This window comes from Cupressus sempervirens, chromosome 9 (assembly GCF_028749045.1).
Source record: "Cupressus sempervirens isolate cs-2001-9-10 chromosome 9, ASM2874904v1, whole genome shotgun sequence".
Classification (NCBI taxonomy): domain Eukaryota; kingdom Viridiplantae; phylum Streptophyta; class Pinopsida; order Cupressales; family Cupressaceae; genus Cupressus; species Cupressus sempervirens.
The window spans coordinates 442,166,326-442,183,035 of NC_143126.1; the positions used below are offsets into that span (position 1 = coordinate 442,166,326).

Genomic DNA, 16,710 nt, shown 5'->3' on the forward strand with positions numbered 1-16,710 from the left:
CATCTAGCACTAAAATCTCTATATTGCCAATGTGATCTTCTTTCATAGATCATAATGTATCTTACTAATTTTTCCACAAACAAGTCTATGTATTATACATTACAATTGTCTCTAATTTTTTTATATTTGTATTTGGCTCTGATACCATGTTAAGGTTCTGAGGATTGCTATAAATGTAATAGCACTGCCTATTTATGGTATGTGTTTTCCAAATGACAGTGACCTCTTATTTATAATGAGACCAATTTGAAATACTCATGATGTCCTTTGACATTTAATTCTTTTCCCCAATATTAAATAATTACATCAACTATTATCACAATGTTATAAAAAACTTATTAAGTATATCCCATGGGAATCTTTACATGTTACACGTCCATCTAGGTGCAAAATTACATAATTAAATTAAACAATAAAATATAAATAATATTATGCAATGTGTGCAACACCCATTATCTCAAAAATCACCACTTGTTGTATACATTGCATAGGGTCAATTCATAGCCATGTAAATAAACAAGGAAAACAATCCTTCCTAACACATCACCATCATGAATCAAAGTACACCATGTGCTCCATCATGGTACCCACAACAAAATCAAAGTAACCAACTTCTCAAACATGAATGATGCCACCTCCTATTATTCCACTTCCATCAAACATACACAGAATCCATCCAAAGATAAGTCTACCCGACCTGTCAAATAAGAATCATAAAAGTCTATACCAACTGAAAATGCTAAACACAAACACCTAATCCAAAGGTAATCAAATGTATTCGTAGTTGTCAAATATTCATAGCTAAAATAGCACCCATAACAAGTGTCAAACCCATCCAACTATCCATACGTCCAAAGATATACCAAGTGAATCTCAAATCATCAAAATATCCAATCTGAAACTTGCAATCACAAGCCTTGAGAGAAATACCTTCCACATACACACCATGAAGCTCCCACTACAAAAGATAATGTCAAATTTGTAACCAATCCACTCACAAAATCTCAAAGAAGTGAATCCACGTAGTATCAAGGAAATTCAAAACACATAAACCAATAACCTACAAGAATAACTCTTATAACAAGTCTCCAACACTATCCCAAGTTCTCTAGAACCAAAAAATGAAAGAGATAAATGAATCACCATGCCATCTCTCACATGACGTACATGAACACAAACCAGTTATCACAATCTCCAATCAATCTCAAATCCAATGTAAGTGAAATGGAACATCCAAGAAGATAACCAAGACCAAAGAGAAACCACACAAATCATAACATGTATCATGTCCTTCTACACACACCATATAGCTAATCATGGATGTAAGCCTCTCGTAAGAAGATCAAACTCATAAAAAATTCCTAAAACAATGAATAACCATTCCTAATCCAAGGAATATGTCCAATACAAAACCATCTCCCAAACCCAACTAGCATCAAAACATATGGGCAAGGAGATAACCAATGCTAAACCATCTCTAGAGCTAACTCATGTACCATAGCTCAAGACCCATATCAATGAAAGACAAGCATAAAAATAATGCACTTGAGAGAAATAATAGGCTATACCTGTCAAGTAGTAAACTGTCGAGTAGACCAAGAGTGAGGAATGAGAATGTTCATCAACATATCCAAGTCTCCAACCAAGACTAATCTAAGAACAATTTCCTCTAAGTTCATATTAGGTGAATGCCCCTTGGACTTCCTGCTAAAACCATCAACTGTCATCAACTGTCCCAATAAATACTTCTATAATGCAAGAGAAATTAACATCACCACCATCTCTCAGTATCCATGAGCACCTGTAACCAATCAATACATGCCAACTCCAAGTGCAACATAGTAATGTCATGAAGTATCTGTGAAATGATCATTGTACTCAATACCAAGAAACTAAACTAAGATAAATGTCAAAGTTCCAACCATGGCCTCAGGAACATAAACATGACAACATGATAAAAACCATATCAACCAAAGAGGTAACATGATACATGTGAACATACCATAACATGTCAAAACTCTAAATGTGTATCAAGAGTATACCATAACATAATAATGAAACCATCCTAACATCAAAGATAACATGTCGAATGAAAGCATAAACCACACCTCTACCAAGAACCCCACGAGTCCTCAAGATGCAACCATCTCCACACACTATGAAAAACCATCTCCAAACACCATGAAGAGCTAAGCCATGCAAATGTCAAAGACACTTCTACAATAATAAGATCTAAGACATCTTCCAACATCTGCAAACACTCAATAAATATATCAATACCAACAATTCCCACTCAATCATGGTACCAAGTCACCTATGGCATCATAACATCCATCTCCTACACGAATATCCTCTACGTCTACACATGCAACTAAAGTGTCAGTACCAAGTGAAACCAAGATCTCCAAACCAAGAAGATATAAAACAAACCAAGAGCCAATCTCGCACTGCCACCCCATCACTGTCACAAGCTCCCACTAAATTGTACATCCAAGCTATCCATAACATCATGATGAAAAACCATCCACTAACCATGAGAATCAACTAAAGCATCAAACCATCAAAGAACTCGAACTACACATCATGAACTTCTCAAAAGAAACCAAATAACCATGATCCTCAACCAATAAGATATAAAACCATAACCAAAATAGGAATCCAAACCAATGAGCATCAATGATGTACCAGTATATCCAACCATGACATGTAAAAATATATGACACCATGATCACATCCATGAACTGAGTAAGTAACTCTAAAATTTTCCAACCCATCATCATGAAAATAGTCAACCACAATCCTCCACCATGACTATACCTTGTAACAACATCTAATCCCCTCTACATGAAGATAATTCAACAAATCATGTGACTAAGAGCATAAACAACCCAAATCCAAGTCACAAATCTAAATATACATCAATAATGAAATATCAATGGGCAAAGGTAACCCATATCCAAGCCATAAATGTAACCTGTAAGTATAGACCACTTATAACACTACACAACTTGTAGATCCAACATGTCATCATACATATCCAAATCAAGCATTGATAACCATATCATCATGAGACCAATTTGAAATACATCATGAGTATACAATGACATCACAATCGAAATCTCCAAAATATACAATGTCATAAACTCACAATGTTACGATAGTCAATATATGTTATAAATTGTTCAATGCAATATATCACCAAATAAATCATGCCAAACCTACACAAAATCTGAACCAATATGTAGAGCTCTCAAAGAGCTTTCTTTTGACTACTCAAAGTCCAAAATCTGACTTTGTGTGCCCAAGTTATGTCCAAATTTGTGCTCAAAATGAATAACATCTAACTTTAGAGCTCATAAAACTTGACAAAATATCCAAATCACAAAATCAAACCCTCACCAAGTTGTAGTGCTTTGATTAGCTTTCCAACAATTGTAAGAAGTCTGAAATTCAATATCTTGAGTGAATGTTATGGTCATTTTACCAAGACAACATTTTTACCACTTTCAAAGCATTTTTTTGTGACGAAAATTTTGACAAGATTAAGTTTGACAATCGTCATGGGCTGAAACTAAAAAAATCTTTCATTTTCTCTCAACATGGTCAAACTAGGACATATTATATATCAAAATTTATGGAAAACCCAATCCAGATCCAACGATGATGTCTTATTTTGCCCAAGAGGTCATTAATGTAAGATACTCCCCTAAAACCCTCGTTTAAATGAAACATCCAAAAACCATTTTGACCAACAATTTCACATGCCCAAAAATATGCTAACATCCCATCATACTAGCAAACCCAAAAACCTTAGATCTGCAATGAACAACCTAAAAAACCCATATATCTTTCCCTTTCTTTCATTCTTCCATGCATTTCCATGGATTCAATCTTGGGTTACAACATCAAAACTATAGCTTTGATACCATTTGTAACAAAAAATATAGCCATTTTAAAATAACCTACAATAGATCTAAAACAAAAATGTAATTGAAATCCACATGCAAGAAAATAGACAACATACCCACAAAAATGTGACACAAGATATAACCTGGGAAGCTCTCGTTGAGAAAAAAAACCCAGCCTCCAAAAGCATCCATTACTGTGTATTATTCAACAAAACACGATTGCAATACAATCATGGAAATCTTCAAAGCCATAGCCACAACCAAGCAATCCATGTGAACAAGCATGAATCCACACATCGCATGCCACACTTCTGACTTTCACAAATATTCTCTTGGCTAACCTATCAAGCCTTGTCTTGCTCGACTTTCCCTTTTTCCTATTTCCCTTCTCATACAACAACTACCCTTATGGTTGCTTATATAGTATCAAGCTCCCACAAAACCACCACGTGGTATTGCATAAACCTTGTGTTACCTAACCCATTGACCCCACATTTAGTATTGGACATTTAATTCTTTTTCCCAATATTAAATAATTGAATCAACTATTATCACATGGTTACAGTACAACTCATAAATTATATCACATGAGAATCTTTACATGTTGTACACCCATATAGGTGCAACATTACATAATAAAATATAAACAACATTATGCAATGTGTGCTACACCCATTATCTCAACAAGGGGAAGAAAATAACATTGGTTCAAGTGTGATGTTAGTGAGTGGAAAGGAGTTCCTAGATGTCATGAAGCAAGGAAAACCAAGGTTATGTCTTAGTATTAAAACCAAAGGATAGTCTTGGTCTATTAGAAAGTAAGAAATAGAGTATTCCTGAGGAAGTTTAGAAAATGTGAATAAGCATAAAGACATAGTAGTAAATGAAGTACCTAACACCCTCTCTCAAAATGAGGAGATAACAAGACAAGTTCAGGAGCTATTAGATAAAGGACTAGTGAGGAAAAACCCTAGTCCATGTGCAATACCCACTATCCTTGTACTCAAGAAGAATAAAAAGTGGAGGATGTGTATTGATTCTAGGGCCATCAATAAAATTGCCATAATATACTACTCTCCCATGTTGAGGATTGAAGACTTGATGGACTATCTTGGAGTAGTCTTCTATTTTTCTAAGATTGATTTGAAGTTAGGGTACCATAAAATAAGGATCAAACCTAGAGATAGGTGGAAGACAACTTTCAAGACCAATGCAGGTCTTTATGAGTACAAGGTGATTCCATTTGAGATTCCCAATGCCTTGGTAATTTCATGCACCTCATGAATGAGATATTAGATGAATTTATTGGAAAATTTGTGGTTGTATATCTTGATGAAATTCTTTTTTTAAGGTCTAAAGAGGAACACATCAAGCATTTGGATTAGGTCTTGGAGAGACTCCACAAGGAGAAATTGACGATCAATTTGGAAAAAAATGTGAGTTCACAAAGACTAAATTTGTTTATCTTGGTTGTTTTTTTTTATATCTCTAATGGATGTTTGAAAATAGATCCTTCTAAAGTAGAAACCATTCTTAATTGGCCCACACCTAGGACAATACATGATGTTAGAAATTTTCATGGACTAGCTAGATTCTACATGAAATTCATTAGAGATCTTAGCCACATATTTGCTCCTATACTAGACACTATTAAAGGATGAATGAAGTGTAAATTTTCTTGGACGGAGAGGGCAGATCAAAGTTTTGAACTCTTGAAGAGGAAAGTGGAAAAATTACCCACTTTGAGGCTCTCCAATTTCAATCAACTCTTCACAGTAGAGTGTGATGCCAGTAAGAAGATTATTATTGCAATCCTGAGCCAAGAAGGATACTTGGTTGTATTTTTCTTAGAAAAATTAAATGAGGTTAAATAAAAGTATTCCACCTATTACTTATAGCTCTATGCCATAGTGCAAGCAGTAAAAAATGGAGACATTATTTCCTTCCCAAAGAGTCCACTATGTTCAAAGACAATCATGCTCTAAGCTTCCTAAATGGACATGAAAAACTCAATCAAAGACACATCAAGTGGGTGGAGTAATTGTAGCCCTATACTTTCATCACCAAACACAAGAAATAGAATTCAAGCAAAGTAACAAATGTCTCTCTGATAAATCCAATTGAAGAGCATGGGAATTGATTTATTCAAGGAGTTGTATAAGGAGGATGGTGACTTCAAGGAGGCCTATGAGGTTTTTTTGAATTTCACTATTACTTTCCATGTTGATTTTCCAAGTTTATGTTGCAAGAATTTTTTGTTTTCAAAGGTCACTTGTTATGCATACCTAATTGCTCCACGAGGGAGAATATTATTGGGGACAAGCATAGTGGTAACCTACATCATCACTTTGCTCTTGATAAAATATTGGAGCAGGTTACTAGGTTCTACTATTGGCCAAAGGTGTAGTAAAATGTAAGGTGGTTTGTTGAGAATTGTCCTATTTGGCCAAGGGAAAAATGATGGTCTTTCAATGTAGTCTTATACCAACCTCCCCCTATTCCCACTAGGCATTGAGAAAGTATAAGCATGGATTTTTTATTGGGATTATAATTTTTGTCATTGTTGATAGATTCAGTAAGATGACTCATTTTATATCATGTAAATGCACAAATGATGCATCACACACTATATGACTCTTTTTCAGGGAAGTTATCTAGATCAATGATTTACTTCTTAAATTTTTGACTGACACAGATTCAAAATGTATTTGGAAATTTTGAAGGACCCCATAAAAGAGGTTGGGTACTCAATTATCCTTTACATTAGCCTACCATCCTAAGACAATCAATTTGTTTGAGGTTGTAAATAAATCCTAGGGAAACCCTCTTAGAGGCCTCACCGAACAACATGGTCAAGCTCAAGGCATAGTAATAGGATGTAATAAATATGCTTACAATGATTCAGTCAATAGAAATATTGGAAAATTTCTATTTGAAATTATTTATGACCTTCGTCCTAGGGGTATCTTAGAGCTTTGAGATCTTAGTGACATGGATATGAGGAGTTCCCAAGTAGAAGACTTTGTTTCCATAATGAAGGAAATTAAAGACATGCCAAAACCATGTTAGGATTAAACTTCAAACATAAATAACAATTACATGCAAATATAAACAATATCAGAAAATAATAGATCATACAGAAGACAACAAAAGACACCAAGATTTAACATGGTTCACCCAATCCCTGGGCTACATCAACTAAACAACAAGTCCAATATTATTATGATCTAGTGATTACAACCTAATTACAATCTATAATCCCTTACAACTCAATACCACCACAAGAAGCAATTTTCGCATCACCCCTTATGAAAATGCCTAACCCTAAGTCCCTTTTATACAAGAATTTTTATCGCTTTAGGGTTACAACATGTCGATCATACGTCGGCCACAACGTCAACCACGGTCCAAATTTCTTTTTACAATACTTCCCTGATCAATCACCACAAACTAACAATCTCCCACTTGGGGATTGATCAGACTCCACACCAGACAACAATCTTCCACTTGGAGACTGATCCTGTAGCAATACCGCTACCACATGGGGCTCCCACTAGATCAAATCACCCTGGACTTTGTTGTTCTTTTATTCCTATACAATCTAGAAGACCAATCAAAGTTGAAGAGGAATTCGGCTTCTCCCTTGTCACTACCTTTGTAAACATATCTGTTGGATTGTCATCTATATGTATCTTATCTAGCTTTAACTATCTATCATCCAAAACTAATCGAATGAAATGGTACCACAACTGTATGTGTTTTGTCTTTGAATGCAGAGTTGAATTCTTTGTAAGATGAATGACACTTTGGCTATCTGTAAACAAATAATTATCCCTCTTGAGTGTGTTCCAATTCTTCCAAGAAGAATTGAAGCCATATCATCTCCTTAGCTACCTCTATAGCAGCAATATATTCTGCCTCTGTAGTGGATAAATCATTAACCTTCTGTAACCTAGAAACCCAACTCACGGTTGCCCCACCAATAGTAAATACATAACATGTAGTACTCGTCCTGGTATCAATATCCCCTACCAAATCAAAGTCAACATAGCCCTGTAAATCAGTAATAGAGCCCCCAAAGTGTAAATACTTACTGGATGTTCCTCTCAAATATCTGAGAATCCATTTGACTGCATTCCACTGCTCAATTTCTGGATGACTTGTATATTGGCTAACGACTCCCAGTACATGTGCAATATCTGGCCTTGTACATACCATAGCATACATCAAGCTTCCTACAATTAAAGCATAGGGCACTTTGGACATCTGATCCTCCTCTTCTTGTGTCTTAAGACACATCTCCTTAGTCAACTTCAAATGACCATGTAAAGGTGTGCTAATAGCTTTAGCATTCTCCATAGAGAAACATTGGAACACCTCAACATAATCAGCTTGAGATAGCATCAATTTCCTATTCTTCCTATCTCTACAAATCTTCATACCAAGGACTTGTTTTGCTGCCCCTAAATCCTTCATAGAAAATGCATGTGCTAGCTGGCATTTCAACCCCCTTAATGTGATCCATGTCAGACTCGGCTACAAGCATATCATCAACATATAAACATAAAATAATGTAGCTATCATCATCCAACCTTGTAAAATAAACACAATGATCTAAATGACACCTTCTATATCCATACTCATGCATAAAACTATCAAATTTTAGATACCATTGCCGAGGTGCTTGCTTCAAGCCATATAAACTTTTCTTCAATACGCACATTAAGTCAAATCCCTGTGGCTGAGCCATATATATCTCTTCATCAAAATCACCATGAAGGAAGGTTGTTTTAACATCAAGCTACTCCAAATACAAATCTTCAGTAGCCCCAATACTGAAAACAATGCAAATAGAAGTCATTTTAACAAAATGAGAGAATATCTCATCAAAATCAATGTCTTTTTTTTGTGCAAATCCTTTTACAACTAACCTGGCTTTAAATCTTTTCTTACCTCCATCCTCTTCTTTCAACCTATAAACCCATTTATTCTATAAAGACCTTTTACCTGCAGGCAATGTGCATAAACCTCATGTCTTATTTTTCAGCAAAGAGTCCATTTCGTCTTTCATTGCAGACTCCCACTAAATCTTAGTATCTGCCTGTACAGCTTCATCATAAAATTTAGGTTCACCAACATCTGTTAGTAAAACATAATATAAAGAGGGAGAAAATCTTTCTAGAGGTCTAATTAGCCTTGTTGACCGTCAAAAATTCACTAGTGTGTGTAGTATTTGTTGTTGCACATCATGAGGAATTGCTGGAACATCATCTTTTGGAGTATCATCTAGCACTACATAATCATCTTCTTTCTTCTCATGTTGCTGCAACAGATCTTTGTACAACACTTTCTCATTGAATATGACATCCCTACTTCTTACAATTTTATGATTTTGAAAATCCCAAAGCCTATAACCAAATTCTTTAATGCCATATCCAAAAAATACACAATTCTTTGACTTAGTTTCCAGCTTGGTTCTATTTTCAAAATCTATATGAGCAAAAGCTTCACAACCAAAGGTCTTGAGAAAATAATAACTCACCTTCTTACCAGTCCATGCTTCCTCTGGAATACAACAACCTAAAGGAGCAGAGGGATATCTATTAATCAAATATACAATAGTATTGATGACCTCCACCCTATTATTTAAGGGCAACCTTGCATGCAACCTCATGCTTCTTGCACGCTCCATTATAGTCATGTTCGTGCATTCAACCACTCCATTTTTACTACGGATTCCTTGGAATAGTTTTCTGTTTGCAAATACCATTAGTGGAGCAATAATCTTCAAATTCATGACTGCAATACTCACCACCATTATCAAATTTGAGACATTGTAATTTCTTGCCAGTCTCATTTTCAACCAAGCATTTCCATTTCTTAAAAGTTTGAAATACATCAGATTTTTGTCTAAGGAAAATAAATCCATACTTTTCTAGTTACATTATCAATAAATGTAACATAATAATGAGATCCACTAAGGGAAGGTACCTAAGCCAGTCCCATACATTTGTATGCACAAGCTCTAATTTCTCCCTTTTATTTGCTTTCCCAGTCTTCACAAAATTCACTCTCTTTTATTTTCCATACACACAACTTTCACAGAAATCCATATTAACACATTTCAGACCTAGTAAAACTTTATTTGAATGAAGTAGTTTCATACCTTTCTCACTCATGTGCCAAAGTCTATTATGCCACAACTTTGTATCAGAGTCTACAACAACTATTTGTTCTCCCTGCTCAACTACAACAATTGTTCCTGAACATTCAATTTTCTCTGAAACAATTAAAGTATAAGGAACAATATGACCTGTACAAAGATATAAGGTGCCTACTTTCACACCTTTTGCTACTACAAGGGAACCTTTTGAAACCTTCCAATTTTTATTATTAAAAGTAACTACACAACCCTCATCATCGAGTTGCCCTACTAAAATTAAATTCCTACTTAGCCTTAGAACATGTCTTACCTCATGTAGTAGCCAATGATTCCCATTCTGCAACTTAATCTTAAATTTTCCCTTTCCAACAATCTAATAGGATTCATTATCCCCCAAATAAACAAGCCCAAAATCCCCTTGAACATAATCAATAAAATAACCTCTATGAGGTGTAACATTAAATGAAGCACCAAAATCTAAAACCCATGACTCATCAACACTTTCTAAAGATAGTTCCCAAAGCATCCTATTCGGATTTGTTACTTACCACATTTGCCTCCTTGTTTCCATCTTGCTTTTCTCCTTCATTTTTGTTTCGAGTCCAACAATCTTTCTTCTTGTGCCATGATTTCCCACAGTACCAATAGTCATTTGGCCCTCTTGATTGAGACCTCCTCCCTTTTGACTCTCCTCTTGATTTCCCATGATTTCCAGAATTATTTGCTCTTTCAGTTGTTCTACCTCTGCTTTGTGTGTTCAAAGCACTTCTTGATGTAGATCCACATGATGATTTACTATGAGTTTCCTCACTCAAAATGACACCAATCACATCATCATATTTTAGGGTATTGGATCCAGAAACATAATTACTCATAGCCATTACCAAGCCATTCCAACTTTCAGGCAAAGAACACAAAATCAAGAGAGTCCTAATTTCTTCATCAAAATTAATACCCACAGAAGATAACTGACTAGTAACTGTATTAAACTCATTTAAATGATCTGCAATAGATCCACCATCTACCATTTTCATATTAAATAAATGCTTCATGAGAAATACTTTATTTGAAGCTGAGGGTTTTTCATACAATTTTGCTAGGGTTTCCATCAACTCTTCCGTCATCTTCACTTTTGTAATATTAAATGCCACTGAAGGTGCCAAGCATAATCAAATGCTTCCAAGTGCCTTTCTGTCTAAAATATCCCAGTCATTGTAGAAGTTGTGAAAGCCAACTTCACAAATCGCCAAGACCACCTGCACGCAAATAACCTGCTGAAAAGAAACCAAAGAAGGAAAGCTAAGACTTGGGGAGTCTTAATAGTGTCAGAGAAAATATATTCCAACAATGAAAAATGAAATTGTTGTACAAAAATACAATAGGAGAGCCTATTTATAAAGGCCTAGGATGCTTCTAGAATGAGCTAGAAAGAGCTAGGAGATAAGCATGACAAGTAAGCATACATCCACAAAAATGTGGATTATCCTTCATGTGGATGAGAGGATAAGTATGACAAGGTAGGTGCAAACTCCTATGTTGTCAACAAGTCAACACATAAGAGTACACTTACTCCTAGATAACAAACTAATAAATAATGCATTTAACTAAATAAACTTAAGTAAAGCATAAATAATAATAATTTACACTAACAGTCGTCATTTGACATAGATCCCTAATTCTTGGTTTTTCCTTCCAATGATTTCCATAAATCCTTCTGATAAAGATAATCTTCCATTTGCATCTTCCATAACTGAAAGTTTTGCCCATTAAACTTGTCAACCCTCAGCTTGCCCTCATCTTCCATCACTCCCACTCAACCATGAGACTCCCACTCAACCGTGAGACTTTCCTGCAGAGGATAACTGAAAAAACAACCTGGCTCTGATACCACTTGTTAGGATTAAACTTCAGATAGAAATAACAATTACATGCAAATATAAACAATATCAAAAAATAATAGATCACACAGAAAAAGAACACAAGACACCAAGATTTAACGTGGTTCACCCAATCCTTGGACTACATCCATGAAACAACAAGTCCAATATTATTACGATCTAGTGATTACAATTTGTAATCCCTTACAACTCAATACCACTACAAGAAACAATTTTTGCATCACCCCTTATGAAAACACATAACCCTAAGCCCCTTTTATACAAGAATTTTTACTGCTTTAGGGTTACAACATGTCAGCCATATTGTTAACCATACATCGGCCACAATGTTGGCCACACTCCAATTTTTTTTACAGTACTTCCTTGATCAGTCACAAACTAACAATCTCCCACTTGGGGACTGATCATACTCCACACTAAACAACAAATCACTCTTTTATAAAATGTAGAAATGTACAAAGCCAAAGAAAAACTTAAGAGGAGACATGTATAGTTTATAGTGAGCGACTTAGTCATGACCTACTTGAAGAAGGAAAGATCGCCAAAGGCTTAGCCTAAAAATTTACACATGAAGAAGATTGGTGCCTTAAGGATTGTGCACAAATTTGGTAACAATGAATATGAAATCAAAATATCTCTTGGTCTTGACATTTCTCCTATCTTTAATATTTATGTTTTGTCTCTTTTCAAGGGTCCTTCTATTGTACATGAAAATATTGTTTCTACTATTGTTGGTGATGGTAGTGATTGGGTCAATGATTTACCTCTTGGCCAGCCTTTGTCATTGGAAGGTATTCTTGACTCCAAGGCGATCAAGAAGAAAAGGAATGGAGTCTATAACAAGTACATTTTTAATTGAAATGGTTTGCCTAATTTAGAGGCTACATTGATGATACAAGTAAAATATTATCAACTATGGTACCAACTTACAGAAGTTAACAACTCAAGGGACTTGAGTTTATTATCCCGAGGAGTATGCCAGTGCAGGGTCACCTAGGATGATCCATGAGGATCCTTGATTATTATTTTTTATGATCTTTCCATGTTTTTAATAAGGCCCCATAGGTCATTTGATGTTTGTAATAAGTATCATGTGTAATGTCCTAAAGGATCCTTTTGGTCATTAAATCCTTAAAGGACCATGGTGGATCAATGGTGGTCAAACATCACAAAATTGTGGTAGTGTTTTAGGGTCCTATTAGTCATGTTGTAATGAGTTGAAGTCCTAAATTCACCATGAAGTGACAAATGCAAAAAATATAAAAAGTTGCCAACGTTGCTTTGTAACTTTGAAAACTTCTTGAATAAGTTGTGACCAATGCCTAGAAAGTTGAAAAAAATAATTTTATATAGTTGGCCAATGTTTATGAGGGTTTTATTGTCCTCATGAATGATATTAGATCTAATGAGGAAGTTTTGAACAAAAAGGAAGGTTTATTCTCTACCGAGACATTGATTTTTCCTACTAAACTTGTTATGTTTTGTGATTGTACGCACGCGTACGAATTGGGAACTATGATCCAAGTTCATGTTTTTTTAGTATGGTGAATTAGCTTCCCTTTGCAAGTGGATTGAAGTCATTTTCTGCATTCATTGGGAAGATTCATCAAATAAATCCAAACTAGGTCTGGAAATCTAGAAACTCTAAGTTGTTGGATTCAAAAGGTGATATCCCAAATCCTTGGGGAATATTAGGATCCCATGATTTATACATGTTTCAATTGGTTTGGGAGAATTTGGAAAAAAATTGGCTATGATGCCCTAGGCTTAACATGTTAATGTGACAATCCATATAAGTAAGAGGATTTAATTGTAGATAGGACAATGCGGAGTGTGAGTGTGAACCATTGATGATTTTGGAGTCCTTAGTTACAAAAAAACCTAAAAACATATTCCCTTTGTCATACTAAGCTGATTGGTGAAGATTTTTGTGTTAGCCCCAATTGATAGTGGGAGATTATTAGTTGTTGATGTTATGGATGTATGTGACAAAACCACACCCGTTGTCATATTGTCATTGATGTCAAAGTCTTAGTTGGCTAGACATTATGCTAGTTCTAAGGATAATACCATATCATTAGATTGATGAAGAGGATTTGGAGAAAGCATGATAAATATAGAAATGATATGTAAGGTATTCAATGGGTACCTAAATGAGCTCGAAAATGATAACGTAATATTGGTTTGATTGTTTTATAATCATAATTATTGTTAAGAAGTATTGAAGATCATTAGCTTAACCGAGTCACAAGGTTAATGAAGGGAGACTGTATTCACTGAGTGATTACATTATTTCTCGGGTGATTGGTAAAGGAAGAAGAACACAGTGTTGCCCAAGCGAGTCAATATTAATCGTGTTATATGTTTCCTGAGTAAATGTAATATTTACTAAGTGACAGCTAGATGAACAAGTTTGGAAAATTGGAATCTAAGGCCAACTTTGGATGGAAATATGAAAAGATCAAGAAGGTCTAATGCGAGAGTCAAAGTTTGTTACAAGATCTACAACTGAGAAAATCAAAGAAGGATTTGATGAAGGATATTGAAGAATGATAAGGATGGACATAAAGTTCTATGTAAAGTTATATTGTCTATGTGTCTAAATTCATTGTATGAAGGAATTTTTTGTAAACCTAAGATCGACGATTCTGGTTAAGTGACAAGAGATGGAAGGATTTGGAAGCATTGAGAAATATATTTAAGGAGGAGAGCAGGACAATGTTAGGTTTCTAGTTCAAATTTGTTGATGAGTGATGTTATTGAGTTTGTTATTGATCAAGAGGAGATCAATGTGGGAAGAAGAAGAAAGAAAAAGGACATTGTTGAGCTAGGTGAACATATCAGTGAAAGGATAAAGAGAAGGAGTTATACAACCAAGTCAAAGAATAGAGTGAAGGAAGATCCAAGATAGAGACTAGACAAAGAAAGAACAAGAATAGAGATATGAGCAAGCAAAGGTAGTTGCTATTCTTAAAAGATCACTTTATATTGTTATTGTTTAGCCATTATAGCATAAAATACAATAAATCCTAACAAGTCTATGAAGAAGTATGTGAAATCATATATGGTAACATCGATTAGTGGTGTTTGTAAGTCCTTTAAATTAAGCCACTCTTTTTAGTCAAGGACAAAAAGTGATAAAGTCTAGATGATCTTTTAGTGAAATCCTCTAACAAGGTCACTCTAACAAAGTGTATGTAATATTTAACAAGGTTGTCTTCTAACAAAGATTACTTTAGAAGAGTGAAAATTTTGGGTTGCTGGTCCTGGGTGGTTTTCCCCTTAATAGAGTTTCCACATTAAAATCTTGGTGTCAAATTATGTGAATGTTATTTGTGTTGTAAATTGTTTTACACGTTTTACAATTTACTGCAACTCGATAATAACTAAGATATCACTAGGTAATTACTAGAAATTTAGCAACAATCGGTAATGCAAGGAACAATTTAATAACAATTTTGTAAAGAAGTGAATGATTGGATTAAGTATTGAGTTAGATTTGTATACCGAGTACTTGAAGTTATTGTTGTTGATGTTTATGATGCTTTGACGGTATTGAAATGTTTAAAGGGAATGTGAGATAACTGGACATAATCGATTCACCCCCCTCTTACATTTTGTACAAACCCTCATGCTTTAATCATATTAGGCCTAATTGGCACAATTGTGGTTGATTGAGTCATATTCAATACTAAAATCCCATTTTGTGATATTCCATAGAAGTCCCAAAAGGGTGTTCAAAATAAAATAAAATTGGGGCCTTATTCATATGGTTTGGAAGATAAGGTCCAAAAGGTTAGATTGGAGGGCTAATTCTAGTAGGTCTCCTAATGATGTATGGAGAATTTGAGGGTATCCCTACTGGAGGTAATCTGGATGCCTACAAATAAGCACACAATATAAACACAATAACAATGCAAGATATGATACCAATTCTCAACACTTGATTCATAAAATAATTCTTTACATGTAATATGCCTAGCTATAAGGCCTTCCGAGTTATGGCCAAATACAAAAAGCAATTACAAAAACAATTATGCAAGATCCAACTCAATCCTAATCCTAGCTAGTCTAGATCCACACTCTGGTAGAAAATCCCAAGGAAATCCCAACTTGTGCTCACAAGCCCACCAAGCAATCTCCTGGTTTTCCAAGCCTCAGCTACTAGCCCTTCTCAAAATATGTTTCTACATATCATCCTCTTCTCCAAGCTGGATGACTATGACTTAAAACTCCACAAAAACCCCCTACTTATAGCCAAATAAGCCACAAGTCAACCTATTCCATTACAAATTGAAATAAACCCTTACATTAAATATTTCCAGAAGCCAGAAGTCAGCTACAACACTCGTTAACTACCCACAACCCAAATTAAATGCCAATAGTCGGCTCACAGACAACTCAGGCACCATAAAGACCAAGACCAAACCGAGTGTCAGAAACCACCATCGAGCATTAACATTCCACCAAGCATATCTGAGCTCCTATAACGCCTCGCCAGGGAACCCAAAAGAAATTAACCTAAAGTTTCACTAAGTTTGTCATACAATTTTTTTTTGAAAGATAATAATAACAAGAGATAAAATATAGCGGAATCATTAACTCACATACATAAAAACCATCATAAAATAGATTACATCTCTTAAGGGTCCCATGACATCGAATCACATTTAAGTTTAATTAAATACTAAATTTGATGTATAACAAATCCACCATCAAAGAATAACTACAAGTATGAATC

At 34.9% G+C, this 16,710-nt stretch overlaps 1 long non-coding RNA gene across 5 annotated transcripts in view; it reads right to left on the minus strand.

Moving 5' to 3' along the window:
• Window positions 1-381: 381 nt before the first annotated feature.
• Window positions 382-16,710, minus strand: part of LOC149539204 (uncharacterized) — a 119,950-nt gene continuing 103,621 nt past the window's right edge. For 4 of the 5 annotated variants that reach the window (XR_016356185.1, XR_016356183.1, XR_016356184.1 and 1 more), the window contains one exon: window positions 382-697. This is a non-coding gene — a long non-coding RNA (uncharacterized LOC149539204). Of the gene's footprint in view, window positions 698-1,568; window positions 1,705-16,710 lie in introns of all 5 variants that reach the window. The other variant, XR_016356186.1, reaches the window with a different exon arrangement.